The sequence below is a fragment of the Miscanthus floridulus genome, chromosome 18 (assembly GCF_019320115.1).
Source record: "Miscanthus floridulus cultivar M001 chromosome 18, ASM1932011v1, whole genome shotgun sequence".
Lineage (NCBI taxonomy): Eukaryota > Viridiplantae > Streptophyta > Magnoliopsida > Poales > Poaceae > Miscanthus > Miscanthus floridulus.
In genome coordinates, this window is record NC_089597.1 from 58194845 (window position 1) to 58215051 (window position 20207).

Below are 20207 nucleotides of genomic sequence, written 5' to 3' on the forward strand. Positions count from 1 at the left end.
ATTGGATAAATTAACTTGCACTGTTGTGGAATGAATGAATGAAACAATGTCTATATATTGCTTATTAGTAGTCGAAATTCTGGTAGGTTGTGAAGGTTTGTCCGAACTGCCACCACTCCGGCATGACGCCCTTGAAGACGAGGGTCTGGCCGCCGTTGGAGACGAGCGCGAAGCTGAGGCCCTGGCCGACGAGCCCGCCGGAGAGGCAGTGCCAGTTGGCGCCCCAGTTCCTGTACATGGGGATCCAGTCCGTGTTGCTACCCTTCATCGCCATGCTCTAGATGGAGCCGCTGCCGGCGACGTTGGTGATGAGCACCATGTAGAAGTCGTTGAAGCCGGCGATGGTGAATCGCACGCCGCCGCTCTTCCAGCACTTGACCCGCTGGTAGAGGATGGTGATGATGCCGGCGCTGTAGATGCCGATGTTCTCCCAAGCGGCCTGGGACATGTCGAAGTGGGGGCGGGGCGGGCCGCACCAGCCGCCGACAGGGCCCAGTTGGGTGGGCAGAAGTTGGTGACGGAGACGACGACCCAGTTGTTGCCGGGCTTGCACCCACCCGGTCTTGTTGCTGTCGTTGATGATCACGTAGCACTGTCCGCACGACCCACCGTCGTTGAAGAGCGCCGTGCTCAGCGCCACGTTGTTGATGCCGTAGCCCTGCTCGTACAGATAGCTGTACCCGCACGCGCCACCTGCATACGTACGTGCTCGTTGATCAGATCAAAGTCTGCACACCATGACCCAACGAAAGGCAAAGGTAGCTATAGGTTACCCACCCACACCGTCGTAAAACGTGGCGGTGGCCGGAAGCCAGTCACCGGATCTCACCGGCGAGACGAAGAGTGCAAGGACGACGGCGTCACGGGAGACAGTCGGCCGCTCGGGAAGTCCAGCACACGGCGCCGGAAGACCAGCAGCACGCCGCGCGGGGCCGAGATGGTCGACTACATGCTTGGCCACCACGCGCACGCGCCGTCCGCACCAGCACCACCACCGCAGCCGACTCAGAGGCAGCAGGCGGTGTCGTTCGACAAGCTCAGCTTCTCCGACGTGCTGCAGTTCGCTGACTTCGGCCCCAAGCTCGCGCTCAACCAGCCCGCCGCCGCGTCAGCCGGCCAGGAGCAGGGCGGCGAGGACGCGGACGACGTCGACAGATACTTCAGGTTCCAGTCGCTGCCAGCGACCCTCCCGTAGCCACAGCACCACGCGGACCGTGAGGCGGCGGGCAGCAAGACGACGGCCGAGGATGGTGGAGCCGACGGCGGCGTCTCCGAGAGCACCACACTGGTTCAGCAGGGCGATGGCAGTGGCCGCGCTGACAAGGCCGGGGAACAAGGGAAGACGAAGGGTACGTTGGTCACAGTACGAAAAAACTGACACAGTTAAAATGGTCAACTAACAGATAAATGGATGAAATGGACGGTAGTGCCATATAAGGAAGAAAATTTTAACATGGTGCCAGATAAAAAAGTTCAAATTTTTAAATGCTAAATACGAAAGACTGATTTGTTTCAGTGCCAAATACATAATTCTCTCTAACTATAATCAAAGTTTAAATTGTTCGACTCCTTAAAAATAAGAATTTTATCCTTACGTGGTTAGATGAAGTACTTCGAGGTTAAGTCAAACTTCTCAATTTTTGACTAAATTTATAGAATTTTTATGTATATACGATCAAAATTAAAGAGGTTTGACTTAAGATGGATCTAAAATGACTTATACTTAGAATGGATTGATATCATACATCTTTTACCTTACGTTTAATTAGATAGTGTTGCAAAACATAGGAAGAATTCACTTTGCCGCTAATTTTCATCGGGGATTTTTAGAATTATCCTAGGTATTCTTCCCATGGGTAGCACTACCTTTAATTCCAAAAATATAAGTCTATGAGCCTTCCCATTTGACACAAAAATGTTGTCGACAGAATATCGTCGGCAGTCCTCTGAGGGGTATCCCACGAAGGTAGACTGATCGGTAGGGGAGCGTGAGATCAAGAACAAGAAGACAACAGAGACACACGAGTTAGACAGGTTCAGGCCATCAGTATAATGTAATACCTTACTCCTGTGGTCTGTTGGTTTGTATTAGCTATCGTATGATATTGCGTGTGTTTGGAGAGGTCCCTGCCCACCTTATATAGTCCGGGGAGCAGGGTTACAAGTCGGTTAGATCTGAGAGACAACCAGAAAGTAATAACTGATTACAGAAATCTTAGGATCATACATATCCTAATAGATCTCGTAGTATCTTTGGGATATCTTCCAGATGTCTTGCGGAAGGCGCCGACCAGAGTCGTGTGTAACACCCTAGGTGTTTGTCACCAGTTAAGCAATGGGTTTAAACTCAACCATGTCATGTTAAGTGGTGATGGAGATGTTAGGTCAAACATATGAAAATGAGCCAGCACTTAAACTTGGACCATGCACCATTGCTTATATGCTGCCCTTTCTAAAAAGTATGCTTGGGTAATGCTGGATGTACTTGTTTCATGTGTCTCACATCAATATCCATCTATATTGATCCATGGAAAAGTTTCGTGAAGTTTGGAATCAAGAAGTCACATAAAATGACAAGTTATGTCCTTGCCTGGATTGTTTTATAAAGTGAATGGAATTCTAGATCGTCAACCAAACCTTGCAACCTTGCCCAAATGACTTTAATTGAACTCTACAATAAAAGTCATGAATGGTTCGTGTTGAGCGGAGGACAAGAAAATATCTCCATCGGTCTAAAACTCGGATTTAAGCTTTACTGTGATGCTACTTTGACCTGTGTTGACCAATCACTTATAGTGCTTGCATGGAGTTGCACCTTAAATCAAAGTTGAAGTTTGAGTAGAGTAGAACAAACTTTGTTTTTGGACCAAGAGCCAGATCAACTTGGAACTACGGCGAATCGAGGCTCAAACGTTGAATCAGCAGATGTTTTCGGTACTTAGAATTTTTCTAAGTTTGGAATTCATCGTTGACTCGTCGTCGACATTGGTATTCCGCGTTCTCCAAATTTTGTTAAGCAACTTGACTTGATCCCAAAATAAAAGTTGGAGCATACATTGGGAAGAAGAGTGTGCAAAAGGAGAGCACTCGTTGGACCTTGTCTTGACCATCGATTTTTGGAGTTTGGTAATCGCTGTCAATGCGTTGACACTGGCTAATTGGACACTAATTATCCGCTGATCCAGAGCTCTAATGACTTGGCAACTTAAATAAGAAATATAGAGCATGCTGAGGTGAACAAACTTTGTTTTTGACCTAATTTCTGATTTGGCCCATAGCAGGCCCAATTTGGACGTCCACTTCGTCCACTCCGGCGCTCGCCACGTGCTCGACGGTTTGCCTGCGTGGCCACCATGCACCAGAGCGTGCCCCACCATGGCCGACCCACGTCCAACCTCCGTGCCACGTGCCACCTCGTGCCCTGCTGCTCCAAAACCGAGCGCCCGTGTGTCTCCACACCTCCCTCACTCACTTTCGCCCTCCCTGGCGCTCTCCCTCCGCACACACGCACGCCAGAGCGCGACCGCCATGGTTGCCCGAGCTGCTGCGCTGCTCCTCCTCCATAGCGCGCCTCCTCCAACCTCTTCCACTCCCAATCATGTGGCGACCACGCTGCTCCTCCGCTGCCGTCTCTTCTTCGGCCGAGCTCGCCACCGTCGCCAAGGCTGCCGCTGACGGTAGTGACGTCCGAAAGCTGCTCAGCCGCTGCGCTACTGCTGCCTGTGGCTTGGCCAGCCAGGGAAAGGTGCGGCCACTGCTAGCCGTGGACAGCCCCAGCGCGGCCCTTCCTTGTCACCGCCAGCCGCTGCCCCGACAGCCGGCCTTCCCCGACGGCCATTCCCTGTTCTCTGTGCTGTGTAGAAGACGAAGGACCTTGCGCTTGAATTAGGGAAAAGGGAGGGGATTAAGTGAATAAGCAGTGACTCAGATGAATAGTGCCAGAAAGGATCAGTTTGTTTGCTTTTAATTTATGGAAACTCCAGGGTCCCCGATGCAAGATTTAGATCTCTTTTTCTTTGATTTAGGCAGATTTGAATGATCCACTTTGAAAATTCGTAGTAATTAGTAGAAAAATTGTAAAATAGTAAATGAGGACATTTTGGAATCCTTATGAAATTCTATATGCCCTAGATCTATAATGTGGCATGGTTTAGTTTAATGTTTGTGCTGTAAAAATCAATTTATGCAGTTAGGTTTGTAATACTAGTTGTGTCTTGTCTTTTTCATAACTCTAGTTCTTTTCCTCAAATAAATATGAACTTTTTATGGGGTGCTCATCAGATGATTGTTGTTGTCTGGTAAAAATTTCAGGAGTTTAGGATTTATATTTTAAGAGTTATAAAAATAATAAATGTCCTATATTGCTTTGCTCCTACTCTGAATAGTTCTGCATGTTTGAATTAATTGGCTCAGTTAAGTTATGAATCATGACTTGATGAAAATACACGAGTTGTAGTACTTTTCTTAGGCTTTCCAAAAAGTTAAATATCATGATTTTTGGTTAAGTAGATCTTGAGTTATACTTGCTTAAATCTCTGTGGCTATTTCTGCCCAAACCTAGATAGTTTTTCCTTGTTCTTACTGTGGGGCCTTCTTACTAGTAGAATTAGCTTTAGGTGTTTACAACAAAGTTGTTTAGAATTTTCTAAGCTTTCTAAAAAGTCTAGAACCACATTTATTAGACATGTATAACTCCATTTGTAGCTGTTTGAAGTGGCATATCAGTTTCTATCCATGTTTTAGACAGAGATTTATTCATTGGATTAATTGGCCTTGTTATCTATAGAATCATATTAAGATGATAATAAGAAATTTGTAGATAACTCACTTAAACATCTTGTGTTAAAGTTTCAGGGCATTTGGCCAAATATTTTGTGAGTTATGATTGTTCTAAGTTGGTCTTCAGAAATTGTAGTTCTCTAGAATTTCTGGACCAGATTTGATAAATATGACTGTTTGACCCTTTTAACTTGGGAATCATGCTGGGATGATTAAATATGAATTGTAGAAAATTTCATAAGATTTCCATATTGTCTTATTTCATATATTTTGGATTAGTACAACTCCAGTTATAAGCTTGTGAAGTTGCATGGTAGAATCTATCCAAGTCTGGACAGAGGTGCCCAATTGTGCTTGATTTACCTTGTTATTTGAGGAATCACCTTGTGATGATAATAAAAATGTTTTAGAAAATTTAATAAGCTTTCTAGAAAGTCTAGGATCACCATATTTGGATGTCTGGATCTCCAGTTATGAATAAAACAAGCTACTGTTGTGCCGCTATCCAGCTTTCTATAATGTGCTAAGTGATTGCTTTAGCTTGCTCTTGTTAACTAAACATGTTGGTTAGTTCTTGATCGATGCATGTGTGCAATATCTGAACTTAAGTTCAATTGTGTGCCATACCTAATATGCTTACTATTCCTTTATAATAGGTTGTGTGACATATAGTTAAATAGTTATTGGTGTCTATGTCTTGCATAATCTTGTGTTTGTCTTGAATGCTATTATATGATGCATCTTATATTACCATTCTTCATATTCATGCACTTGCATTTTGCATCTCATCTAGGTACGCTAGATGAACCACGTGAAGGACATGAGGATGGAACCGAACCCAAAGACGGTGTATGGTGGACTTTTCCCAAAGATAGAAGGATCCCTGGAGTACATGCCTGAACAGGAGATGCTCACCAAGTGAGTGTCATCTAACAAACACTGACCAAGTGTTGGATTCCAGGCAAGCCCCAGAGCATCCTAAGTCTCCTAGTATTTTACAAAATATTACTCAAGTCCTTATGATGGATGCATTAGGTTATAAGAGTTGATTAGAACCACTTGATGCATATAAATTCCTTGTCTAGATATATACACCTTTAACCCTGTGTAGGTCCAGGATCGAATATATGCTTAGCCATGCTTAGACCGGTAGAAGTCGGTGATTTCTTATCACCTACGAGATATAGGTGGATACCGAAGCATGGTTGACTATATTTGCTATCGTGGAAAAGAACCACGGGGTAATATAAATCGAGGCCAGGCGGAGTCTATGTGTAGGTTGACTCATGTGATTCCGTCTATGCCGATCAAGGACCATACCATTGTTAGAACTTCTGACAAGATTGAATGCATGCCTATCACTTAGCTGGCCGGATAACTCGTTTCGACCGCGAAGCTGAGTAGCTCAACTCAGGCCAGGCCCCGTTCTGTTGTGCGCTCCTTGCGGGGAACCAGACTGAGCCCAAGGGCAGGATAGGCCTGAACGTCCTGGCATTTGGTGTCCCCGATTGTGCGGCATGGTACGAACCCACGAACTGTGGACCTGAGTTGTACCAAAGGTGACCTAAGGTGACCATTGATCGGGTCTACCAGGATTTGTGTTAGGAATAAATTCCCAGCTAGTTAAAATTGATTCAAATCGCTGTCTCTCCTGAATAGTGAGAAACTTGGCTAGCTCCAGCATCGTAGTAACTGTATTGTGGAAATAAAAGTTAATAGTTAGCAAAAAGTTCACCTCTTTGAAAACTAAATTGCTAAATATAGGTAAAACTTGTTTTGTAGAGATATCCGCCTACTCTGTAAAAAGGAAATAAAAGATAACAGTACCTTACTACCATGTTTTGCATGATATGTGCAGTGGTGTTGCTATAGGTGACTGCTTGTTATGTGCAAACTTTGTGCTTAGTATGAGTCGCTTAAGCTAATTGGATGGAGTGTTTCAAAAGGCTTGCTTAAGACCATGATATAGGTGTGGATGCTCGTTATATAGATAGTGCTATAGCTGTCACCCCTTTTGTCCTCGGTAAGCATACGAGTGTTGAAGAGCGCTATCCTAGAATAGCATCCAATTTTTGATAATCTCATGGTCGTCGTCTCCAATTAAGTTCTCTCTTAGGAGCCTGAGCCTGTATACGTGGTTGTTAGCCCTTGAACGTTGTGCTACAAAGACCTTTATCCATGCCTTTGCTTGACCTTAGGCCCAAGCTTAGTTCCCTTGAATGCCTACATGTGTCGTGGTTGTCTCGCTCCTATGTGGGAGGACCCTGCTAAAAAATCCTTGTTAGATCTCATTGCTCCTTCTTCTACTGATGATCTGGTGCAACGCTAATAGCTATCTACCTAGCTTTGGAACCTTTTTTTCCTCGCAGATCATGTTATTGCTTTATCAACTAAATCCCTAGTTAGTATATTGGCTCTATCTCTTGAGTCTCATTTATTTTGCCTCCAACCCTTTCAAGTCTCTAGATGTTTATCAGTCTTGATCTCGTGTTGCTACTCGGTAAGACCAAATCTCATGCTAATCTTTACCTAGTAATCACCTTGGTGGACACAAGGCGTATATGGAAATTCAGCATGAGTCCCCTACTTAGTTGTCTTTGACAATTAGGCTATGCCTCTTGCGTGGTGTTTTAATCTTCGGATCCCCTGCTTATTGACTCCTAGCCTTGTGACTACCTTTGTTTGCTATCCCTCCTTCGCATAGTGCTTGCTCCTATGCAACCCAATTTGTACCACATGAGATTTCTTGTGTGCTGTATGTTCAGTAATGGTGCCACAATTAGCGATCTACGGTGCCACGACGAAACCGAGAGCCTCCTATGGGCGCGCACACAAGGTTGTGCTGCTCGACACGTGCTGATATTGAGGTTTCTAGTCATGATCCATTGTGGAACTACACCAATGTGTTATTTTCACGTGAGCTCCTCCTTGGTTATCTCTCCTTATCGTGGTAGAAGATTTGTATGTTGAATCAGATGCAATAGGACTCCCTTCTGAAGTAGTCCAAAGGATAACCTTTAAAGAACAGGTCACTGATTAGAACATAAACAGATTGCAAGAGATGGTAGACAAGTGACTCTACTTGACTGTCCCTGTACTGATGTCGGTCATCTAGTGAGCAAATTATGTCATTCCAGTTGGATCAGAAAAGATGCACAACACTTAAGGTTGAGCAAGTTATCAGTCAGATGATAAATGGACCAGGATATTATGTGCTATAGTAGGTCACCTAGTGCTTATGAGTTTGTATTCAAGCCTTGACCTTTTTGTGCAAGGTGATCAACCGACCTTTGGTGTGACCCCTTTCTGCTGACTTCAATGGCGACCATCTGTTATGCTTCGACCACAATTTTATTATCAAGAGTGAAGATTTGGAACCTTTTTAGTGTTGAGAGACAACTGATTAGTTGCTAGTAGGAAGGTTAATCTCCAGCGAGGTAATGACTCCTTGGTAACTTCAAAGGCTAGATCTCACAAAACAATGTTAAGCGAAGAAATAGCAAAACCGGTCAACAATGCTAGTACTACTTTCTTCTCCGAGCCCTGTGTCATCAAGTCAACTCCATCTTGGACAATCAAATGGGTAGTGCAAGATACTGTATCAGCTAAGTAAGGAGCTAGAGAAAGCACGTCCCTAGTCTCGGTCTGTATCATTATGTATATGGTGCTATCAAAGGATTGTTCTGGATTCTATGGGATGAAGCACAGAAGGGTAATCAAAGATGTTTCCTTATCATGTAGGACTGCCCCTCCACGTGAGTATGCATTGTGCCCTGCAAGAACATCCCACCAGTTAAATGCTTGTGCATCATGGAGTTGGTGTCTAAATCAATGATTTAAGTTGTTTCCTAAGAACCACATAAGGAAAAACCTTAGTCTACATCCTCAGAGAAAAGAGCTACTGCTGCTGCTATACAAAGAGATTGAGAGTGCAGAACACACTCCACAATGCATGAAGCAAAGAAAAAGAAGAACGGGCAATCTGTAAAGGTTTTATGGCACTCCACTAGTTATCTTAAGCCAGTGATTAGTGGCTCAAACATAGTTGAATTCACACCAAACTTGGTAATCTCATTCCTCGCTTAAGGTACTTCAGTGTCTTAAGTTGGTTGGAAGATTGGTTGAGTAAAGTATTAGATTTGAGACATGTTTTGATAGTTCGGTCACCAAATTTCAGAACAAAGCAGTTTTGGTAGATGGTTTGTTTGGGTAGTCAAATGGTGTCCGTTTAAACTGAATTTTGGTTAGTCGTTAAAGGACTCTTGGATCTAAATGCCTACCAAAATTTGTGCATAATGGAGCCATAGTTTTCATAATATGAACAGATTATCGAAGGGAAATAAAATCTATAATCTTCTTGTTTGACTGCTATCATTCTTCGTATTGGATGATTGTGTTTGTAGTTCAGGTCATGTTGGCAATGTGATGATTGTAATACCTTAGATGCCCTAGAGAAGACTCCTGGCACCCCCTTTTTGCCTCGCTTTTGCCCTCTCATATCAACAATGCTGGAGCAGTCAAGGGTTCTACAAGTCAATTTGTGCCTTTGTGAGTCGAGAATAATTTGAAAAATGCCAAACAACATATTTTAGATTTTGCTTATGAGTTGTTGATTGATAGTAGAAAGGAAGCCTTAGTGTCAAAAGTAGTCCCACAAAGCTAGTTTTGCTACAGTGCAAGTCAACCCAACTTACTGCGCCACTGCACCATGAGGGAAAATTATGCTCAACCTGCTTAGTAGTGTATTGTTTTTCCAGTCGGTGTATACTTGCAACTCTCATTGACCTTTAGACCTCGCTGTCATCCTTCTTTAGCAATGTTTTCCAAGGCAGACTTATCCTTGGTACCTTTAATGTGACTTACCCAAGAGGTTGCATTAGATTCAACCCAGATAACTGTTGCTACTTGGATACGAGGATTACCTCAAATAATGATTGTCAAAAATGAAAGGTCAACAGAATTAGCTACCACATTCATCGCTCACTCAACGGACTCAGATAATATAGCATAGAGGGAACATTATGTAATTTTCCATTGGTTGGCATCTAAGAGATTGAACAGTTATGACCGGCAGGGATATTGTCTATTGGTAACTCGGTTTCTTTCTGACTCAGAAGATGTTTACCCCGTCTATGATCTCATCTCTTATGAAAGGTTGTACTCAAGCTACTTTGGTAGAAGACTGCTTTTAAACTTGGTGAACGAACATGGAACCATTGTAATAAGTAGCTTTTAGAAGCTGGCAGTCTAGTGCTAAATTCACATGGTCCATGCTATATCCACTAGGGAATTGAGATGGTGGGTAATTGGTTTATGCTTCATAGTACTCTTTGTATCTCGAGAACAAAGTATTGTGCTGTCGTGGATTCCTCCCAAAGTAACAATGCTTCATGGATGCCAATGAAGGAAATTCTTCAAACAAAACTTATTACGAAGTGCAAATATTAGAAAGTGTCTTGACCAAATTAGCCTCTCTATTACTCTAAAGTTACATAGCATAAGGCTATCACTGATGTTGAAAAATGGATGACATGCTTCTCTTCCCTTAAAAGTCTTTCCCACCGAATCTCAGGGCGAGATTCCTATAAGGGGGAAGGCTATATGATGTAGACAAGGCCCGATCTTCCAAAAGGTATGATAGCGTTGATTGGTGGAGACTCTACGTTCATGATCTAGGCTTCGAACCAAGACTGATTCGGACCCCACAACTGTTACACCACTGCTCCGTTGGTTATTAACCACACGAACGCGATTGACCTCGTCGAGAAGGCTTTCCTGCAAGCGAATCAAGAACACAAGCAAGAACGAGATAAACGCAATCTGAAATTGCAAATAAATATGAGGCTTATGAAGATAAGAAGGAGTTCAAGTCTTTATTCGAAAGGACTAATCGCCACAGGCGAACAAGATCAAGAACTGGGGCCCTGGTTCACAGCAAGCGGCCTTGGCGGCGACAGTTGCAGCAAAACGACGTCTGTTTCATGAGGAAATCAAGAACTAAACAAAACCCAAACCCTAAGGAGAGCGACGGCTGCTATTTATAGAGTCTTGGGCATCACCCCCCTGGATGTTCCCCCTAATGGGCCCAAACACGATACACGGTCCAACGGACTAAAAGACGGTGTCGCAGCACCCTAGCAGATTCTGGACACTGAGTTGTTTCGATGATTCCTGTTGATTCCGAAGGTCTTTTGATGTGAAACCAATTGGGTTGGCTTCCTTATCCAATTAGCTTTCCATCCATATGTGGATCATAAAAAATGGAGTCCGGATGCATCTTGGGTGACCAGTTTAAGGCAGACTGGTCCTGGAGGCTGAGAAAGACTCGAACTTGAGTTGCTTTGGGCCTCCACCTCAGAGACTCGAACCGAATTAGCCTCGGGCCTCCTTGTTGACTTGGAAACCCTTGCTGATCTCCTTGGTCTCTATATGGTTCTCCAAGCAGGGTCATATGTATGGAGGTCATGTCCTCATCATCCTCCCTTTCTTGACGAAAAGCCGTCCTCGGCGTCGATTTTGTTTGAAGTCGACCCTGCACAACATGAGGACAATCGAGGTTTCCAAAATAATGAAAATGGACAATGTTGTGAGAAATAATATGACCACATGTCCAAGTTTGTATCATGTCTTGTCCTACAGACATGTAGTCTGCTCGATTGAAATACACACGATCTTTGCCAATACTATCGTGCAAAAGATTAGTACTAACAAGAAACATATGCTCCCTTTCTTTGGATTCCACTTGTGTTCGAATAGCAAAACTAGAGGAATATAGCATAACAATAGTGTTGATTTTACTATCCTCTAGTTGATCATTACTTTGCACAACAAAAGGAGAATTCGAATTTGTACAAATGTAAACTCATTGTATCAAATATTGCCCTTGGTTGTTATATTTACCAAAAACATGATATGTATGTCTAGAGAACCATGGTAAATCAGCATATGCATAAAGTTTGTCCTCTAAAGAAATAAGATTACATGGAACATCAAATTCAATATAACCCAAAGTATTTAAAGAAGACAACAATTTTGGCTCATCAATTTCACTAGCATTATGAATAACAAGTCTATTTTCAGCACAAGTGCTCGATTTCAGCACACATATAGCATGATCATTCTTCAATGATTGCATGGGTATAACATAAATATCATCATGCAAGTCATCTTCATCACAAAAAACATCAAGCAAATCATCTTGTGACAAAGGTAAATCAAGCGAAGGATCCACTAAAATTTGCTCTATCATAGCATGATTGGTGGAAAAATTCAGCACATCAAGAGAACTCTCACCTTCTGTGAGTTTAGCATCGTGGGCTTTACCTTTGCTCTCATGTTCAGCAGGAGTAATAGTTGATGGTTCTGAATTGTCACATGAGACTATGAGCATCTCATTTTTTGTCACGTCATCCTCGCTCTTTTGTACATTGTACTGCAAAAGGTTAGGCATAGCAGGAGGAATAACAAGAGATTGATCTAGTTGATGCACCTCATCATTTGAATTAATTACAAGAGATGGATTAACAAAATTTTCTCTCATAAGATCTTTCATATCATTCCAAGTTTGAGGTTTATCAGAAGGATCTAAAGACTCCCACCAAGATAAAGCAGAATGTCGCAAAACACTAGATGCATTTTTTACCTTCCTCCTTGGACACATAAAGCGAGTAGCAAATATGTTATCTATGGCAATTTCCCACTCCATGTACTCATCAGCACCTATACCATCATAAGTCGGTGGATATGAACAACCAGTCATTGTTAGAATCAAACAAGAAAACACACAAGTATGTATTTTCCTATGAACTACTACAGGATGTGGACAAGGAAAAACAAGGCACTCAACTCTCAAGCGTCTTACCATGGTCTTACAAGTGTTCTTACCAAAGCAACAGGCGGTGCAATCGGTCGGTGACTGTGATATCGTTGTAGCTTGAGTGTAACAGTTGCAAGGCGAACCTGTACTTGTTTAGAAGAAAGTGGAGCTTAGACAGGCACAATATAGTAGCAAGGAATAGCAATAATTTAATTCAGAAATTGCAAGATTAAAAAGTAGTCCCAAGCTAGTCTATGTCTCTAGCCTAAACTCGTCCTGAACCTAGTTCAAGCAAGCAATACAACACAACTCAACACAAGGACTCAAAAGGATGCAAGCACTTCTGAACTTTTTTTTTCACTTTCTTTTTCTTTCCTTCTTTATTTTTTTTCTCTTTTTTTAGGTGCGGCTTTTTTTCCTTCTTTTGGTTTTTGCACCTCTTTGCCTTTTTCTTTGTTTTATGTTTTTTTTATCTCACAAAAGTGCCGCACATAAGAGATTATACTTTAGATATTTCCACCGTGGAAGAAAAATACTTAACTGAGGAAGCCGTAGAAGGAATTGCTAGACAAAACAAACTCGATCACGCAACCCACTCCGTGACTATTTTAGATCCAAAGAAAAACTAGAGATCAATCTGATGCAAGCCACACTAGGAAACAAGACTTGACACTAGACCAAGAACAAGATCAGAACACAACGAACACTAAGACGCGGCGAGGGACGATAGTTCAATAAAGTAAACTAAAATTAAAAAAATTGCAAAGGCACAACGGGGCTGTAGGACTAGAGATATGTGATAGTGTATATTTTTTTTGGCTTTTTGTGGACTATAGGTAAAACAAAAACAATAGCAATCTAAAGGGAAAAAACAAAGTTATACCTAACGGCAACAAGGTCTCTGATACCACTTGATGTAGACAAGGCCCGATCTTCCGAAAGATATGATAGCGTCGATTGGTGGAGACTCGACGTTCACGATCTAGGCTTCGAACCAAGACTGATTCGAACCCCCACAACCGTTACACCACTGCTCCGTTGGTTATCAACCACACGAACATGATTGACCTCGCCGAGAAGGCTTTCCTGCAAGCGAATCGAGAACACAAGCAAGAATGAGATAAACGCAATCTAAAATTGCAAATAAATATGAGGCTTATGAAGATAAGAAGGAGTTCAAGTCTTTATTCAAAAGGACTAATCGCCACAGGCAAACAAGATCAAGAATTGGGGTCCTGGTTCACAGCAAGCGGACTTGGCGGCGACAGTTGTAGCAAAACAATGTCTGTTTCACGAGGAAATCAAGAACTAAATAAAACCCAAACCCTAAGGAGAGCGATGGCTACTATTTATAGAGTCTTGGGCGCCACCCCCCTAGACATGTCCCCTAATGAGCCCAAACACGATACACGGTCCAACGGACCAAAAGACGGTGTCGCAACACCCTGACAGATTCTGGATGCTGACTTGTTTCGACGATTCCCGTTGATTCCAAAGGTCTTTTGACGTGAAACCAATTGGGTTGGCTTCCTTATCCAATTAGCTTTCCATCCATATGTGGATCATCAAAAATGGAGTCTGGATGTGTCCTGGGTGACCAGTTTAATGCAGACTGGTCCTGGAGGCCGAGACAGACTCGAACTTGAGTTGCTTTGGGCCTCCACCTCGGAGACTCGAACCGAATTAGCCTCGGGCCTCCTTGTTGACTTGGACACCCTTGCTAATCTCCTTGGTCTCTATATGGTTCTCCGAGCACGGTCATATGTATGGAGGTCATGTCCTCATCACTGTAACACCCTAGGTGTTTGTCACTAGTTAAGCAATGGGTTTAAACTCAACCATGGTATGTTAAGTGGTGATGGAGATGTTAGGTCAAACATATGAAAATAAGCCACCACTTAAACTTGGACCATGCACCATTGCTTATATGCTGCCCCGGAGCATTCTAAGTCTCCCAGTATTTTACAAAATATTACTCAAGTCCTTATGATGGATGCATTAGGTTATAAAAGTTGATTGGAACTACTTGATACATATAAATTCCTTGTACAGATATATACACCTTTAACTCTGTGTAGGTCCAGGATCGAATATATGCTTAGCCATGCTTAGACCGGTAGAAGTCGGTGATTTCCTGTCACCTGCGACATATAGGTGGATACCGAAGCATGGTTGGCTATATTTGCTATCGTGGAAAAGAACCATGGGGTAATATAAATCAAGGCCAGGTGGAGTCTATGTGTAGGTTGACTCATGTGATTCTGTCTGTGCCGATCAAGGATCGTACCATTGTTGGAACTTCTGACAAGATTGAATGCATGCCTATCACTTAGCTGGCCGGATAACTCATTTCAATCGCGAAACCGAGTAGCTCAACTCAGGCCAGGCTCCGTTCTGTTGTGCGCTCCTTGCGGGGAGCCAGACTGAGCCCAAGGGCAGGCTAGGCCTGAATGTCCTAGCATTTGGTGTCCCCGATTGTGCGGCACGGTACGAACCCACGAAATGTGGACCTAAGTTGTACCAAAGGTGACCTAAGGTGACCGTTGATTGGGTCTGCCTGGGTTTGTGTTTGGAATAAATTCCCAGCTGGTTGAAATCGATTCGAATCACCGTCTCTCCCGGATAGTGAGAAACTTGGCTAGCTCTAGCATCATAGTAACTGTATTGTGGAACATGATGGTTCGAATGAATATGGAATTTCAATACCTGCTATGGTTACTATTGTATGCTATTAAAATGATATACCACATGTTTGGCATAGGATAGTTGCTAATTTAGAGATGGATAGTCATAACTAACTTGATAACAGAATTAAAATTGTATAATTTAGTTAATTGCTTTTTGTGCAAAATGTTGTCAAGCTACATCCACTTATACAGCCTTGCATGATCCTTAGAGTCAATTTTATTTCTGGTTATGATGGGTAAGTCTAGCTGAGTACATTCGAGTACTCAGGGTTTATCCCACCATGTTGCAGGTGAGGTTTTGGCCTGCTAAAGATGGTGGCTAACCGCCGGTGGGCTCGATGACTCCATATTTACTTCTCATCTATATGCTTTTATCTGAGGATGTTACTTATGCTAGCAATGTATTTGAAACTTATATTAATGTAATCATTTGAAAGATATATTGTTTTCACTAATCGGTTTGAAACCCAAACTTGTACTATTATTTATGAAACTATTTGTAATATTATTTTTCGCTGTAACTTGCATATGTGATTTGTATCTGCTTAATCACACGATCTTGGTTGTGATGTTGATTTACTGAGGTCCTGCGTGACACTCGAGGGACTACTAGGTTTATATAAGTGAAAGTATGCATGTGTCAATGTGTTAGCGGGGACAACCATACTTGATCTTGTATAAGTTGGGCGGTTCTGTCACAGCTGGTATCAGAGCGAGATTAAGCATAATACTAGCATGTACATAGTTTTAAAAGGCAAGTTTTGGTTTTAAAAAGCCTATTTTAACTAAAACTTTAAGCTACAGGCAAATTTGTCAAAACTTATTTACAAAACTATGCTAGCGACATCCTCCTTTATGCTCAGTTAAGGACTATTAGGTGGCTATCTAAGTACTAACTTTGGGGGGATGTACCTTAATGCAATTTTTACTTTCGTCATCCATACAACGTGCTATTGTATGGATGCCGTTCACTTGAATGATAATGTATGGATCAATTTCCTCCATGCCTAAGTAAGTGTGAGTTGTAAGAGCATGACCGTCCAACTATCGGTCTAGAGGAGAGTTAGTTGTGGTTACTGGAATATTTACATGCTACACACATGTATATATGAAGGTACTTAATTGCGGGTATATCTGTCGGGTAGCTATGGATACCGAAGTATATACATCTAGGGATGTATATATGGAGAGTATATTCGTTTACTGCTTTCATCATGTGTGTAACAACCCGGGTTTTTGGAGAAGCCAAAAATACAAACTTTTTAAAAATTTTCTTGCAATATGTGAAGCATGTAGATGCTAGGTCGAACAAAGAACAATTTATAAATAAATTGTTGCATACATATAGTGTTGCTTGTAGGAGCTTGCCAGAGTTCCTTATTTGGTTTAGGGTTTTGTGTTGGAGAGCACAAGTCCGTAGCGAATCCTTTTGACTCCTTCTGGAATCTCTCATGAACCCTTGACCTAAATTCTATAATCAACCAACTATCTTTATCAACTCAATGCCCGTGAATTGCCAACCCTTGACATGGACCCACTACCCCTAGTTGACCTCTAGTGGACCCCACTAGGAGGTGTACAAGTTGGCGACACATGTATACAATATAGGAGCCTTAGTTCATTTAGAAAATAGGAAAGCCAATCTGGCCCAAGCACATGACCAGCCAGCCCAAGATGCACGACCGGCCCAACCCTCCTCCTGGCCCTGCACGTGCCTTCGGCCCAGACTTTGCACAGCAACCTGCTCGGCCTGTCTCCTCGAGCTGGCCTAGCTCGTGCGCCATCCTCTTCTCCTGGCCGCGTGGCCCAACTATCAACCGGCTGACCCAGCATGCGAATGTAGTAGCACAGCCCAGCCCAGCAAGAAGGCCCAGCCACACGCCTAATCCAGGATGGCTTCGCCTTCCTCCCACGGCCACCGCAGCACGACCCCGCCGGTCATCCCCTTCCTCCAACAACTCCCCCTCTCCTCTGCTTTTCCAACGAGCCCACCGGGCAGCTGCTGTTACAGCAAAGACCCCAGCTGCGGGCCCCGCTGAGCCACGCCTTATGCCGCGAACTGTGGAAGTGACTGCATCGAGCCTAGATGCCCCCTTCTCAAAGCTTCTCGTGTTGCTCACCTGCCCGCGGCCTTGGATGCGCGCCACGTCACGCCGACTGTCAAATCAGCGGCACGGACATCGGCGCCCCACCGCGAAGCCCTAACCTTTGGGCTATAAAACCCCCGGCCAAGGCCTCGCCCTCACCAACCCCCTCCACCACATCGCCATAGCCCTTCTCACACCTCTCGGCCTCACTTAGCCTCTGACACCATGCCCCTCCTCTACTGCACAACTATGACCGCGACCCCAGCATCATCGCCGCGCTGATCCACTCCATCACCGTTTGCATCAGCCAGCCGCCAGAACCGATTGCCGCGGTAGAGCCGAGCAGCACATCCACGCCAGAGTAGCTACTCATCGACCGCCATGGATGCAACCCCGAGCTGCTTGCCATGGCCAGGAATAGAGCCACAAACCGTCTCCCTCACCCACTCTCTTTAGCCACCGCCGTTGCTCCTCGCCTACCTTTGCCCACACTACCTGATGAGCTAGAGTCCGTAGCGCCTCGCCATGCCGGCAGCCATGACCACCTCGCCCTGAGCCTACAGAACTACCGGTGCCATGCCAAGCCGCTCCATCGTCCTTTGCTCTAGGCCTATCTACGCTCTCGAGCCCCTACACGTCGTGCTGCTCGTGACACCGGAGACCGTGCCCTTACCAACAACGTCGTGCCATGCCTTGGTTGTGCTTTGCCCCTCCTCTGCGTCAAGCAGCGACCCTGCAAATGCGTCTCGACGTCCTGGCCACTACGTCGCCCACCGCGCTGCCAGAATGACCGCCCGGAGCCACCTTCGCCACGCTGCTCCGAATCACGCCACACCGGAGCCACACGGACGTCGTCGAGCACGCTACCACTGCGAGCACCTCCCACCCTTTGGCGACTACCAGCAAGGCCAGAGCCCACCGTCGTAGCCCGCCGGACCCGGAGCTTGTGTTGTCGGCCTTATGACTACGTCGACATAGCGGCTCAGCATAGCACGGCCTCGAATCGTCACTGTGGCACCTCACCCCATGCACCACCATCCCTTTGCCTTCGACACCGACGGTGAGCCCATGCACCATGGCTGCCGCCGTGATCTACCACGTCGCTGTCGTCGGCCACCTGGAGCCCCAGCTGCCGTCTTCTAGCCACTAGAGTACTCACCACTGCCCTGCGAACCCTTAGCGCCCTATGTCCATGCCTCTGAGCCACCAAGTTGCCCAGGGCGTCAGCCTGCCATTGGTGGGGGACTCCATCGAGAAATAGAGGAGCAAGAGGAAAGGAGGAGCAGCAGCATGGTGCACCGGTTTCACGTGAGCCATAGACCGAGGGAGAAGGAAATGGACCTAGACCACCATGAACCGAGGCTTCGGTCCACTGGACCCTGCCTGATGGTGCACCGTGAGCCACACTCGTGGACCCGAGCTCCGAAGGAGCCCAGCATCGCCACGTGGACCGCCTAACCAGCCGACATGTGTTCAGGCCAGGCCGGCCCAAATCGGCCCATATCCGGCCCTTGACCCAGCCCTCCGGTGCCCACTTGAGCCCGGTCAGTGTTGACCATTGACCGGTCAATGTTGACTGATGATGTGGTCCTGCCTGTCAGTGATTGCAAGCGCCTGGCCCAGTCCCATGCTGCCACATGTCGAGCCCTGGATTATCCTTCATTTTTCTTTTTCAAGAAAAGGATTTAACCTTTGGAAATTCATAGAAAATCCATACGACCTCAGAAAAATGTGAAACTAGTTCCCACACTTTTCTAAAATCAAGCTCTATGAGGTGGACTTGTCGCCACTTACTGTTCATGTCGCAAAACTTGAGACTAAGATCTGCCTCTCTTGTAGACTTGCAAATGGCCCCGACGCCTTGGCCGAATACCCTCGTCGCCAACCCTAGTTGTGTCCTATAGCAGCAGCCACCCTCTGGCCACCTGCTACCATGCCTAGCCAGCAATAGCTAGCCCTTGGCCACCTATAGCACGTTGCAGCTAGCCGTAGCTAGCCACGGCGAGCTACAGCAAGCCATAGCTAGCCACAGTAGGCCGTAGCTAGTAGCAGCTTGCCAGAGGTAGCCATAGCCCTACGAGACAAGTTACAATAGCCCTTGGGCCTCCACATCTTTGCCGCGAAGTCGAATCCTAGTCGAACGCCATTCCCGACACCGATGAAAGCCCCTTCCTGCTCATTCTTATACTCGTTCGTACACTTACAATATGTGATCTTGATCTATCTATATCTATCTGCACCATGCCCTTGTGAAGGTCTACGCATCTCCCTCGCTATGGATATGTGCTACTCCATTCATGTGGTCATGTCTTAGCTCTTATGTGGGGTTGTCGGGATTCTTGTTCTTATGTTATGTTTGTTTGCCTAAGGACCGTGCCTTCAAGCCGGTCGAGGGATCATACCTCGTTCAACCATTTTGGTAGTGGGTTCGCCCCACCATGGCCATAATGGCGAACATAACTCACTCCCTCGCTTTTAGTTGTCTCCGACATACTACAATTATTAGTAATTCGGTTCGGCACTAGGACCTAACCTTTGTGGACTGAACATTGGTGTGGATATCACCTGCACGCAATGAGCCCTTTGTGGCCTAACTTAGTGGACGAGTCGGGATATGATGATTGTAGAAGACGGATGCCAACTCATGTAGGATAACCTCATGGCCACAAGTCCCCTCGCCATGACCATCGGGCTCTACCTCTTTTTGCCTGTGTTTATCCTAGCCACCTTATATGATTGCACCACCTTGACCATAGCATTCCTTCAGGTCTAAGCGGTGACAACCGCACTGCTGCGAACCAGGGGAATAGCATTGTGCCATTAGTTGCACGGCCATGA

The 20207-nt window shown here is 44.9% G+C and overlaps 1 pseudogene; it reads right to left on the reverse strand.

The window, feature by feature from the left end:
* Window positions 1–64: 64 nt before the first annotated feature.
* Window positions 65–5847, reverse strand: LOC136520972 (expansin-A18-like; annotated as a pseudogene).
* Between the last annotated feature and the right edge of the window lie 14360 nt (window positions 5848–20207).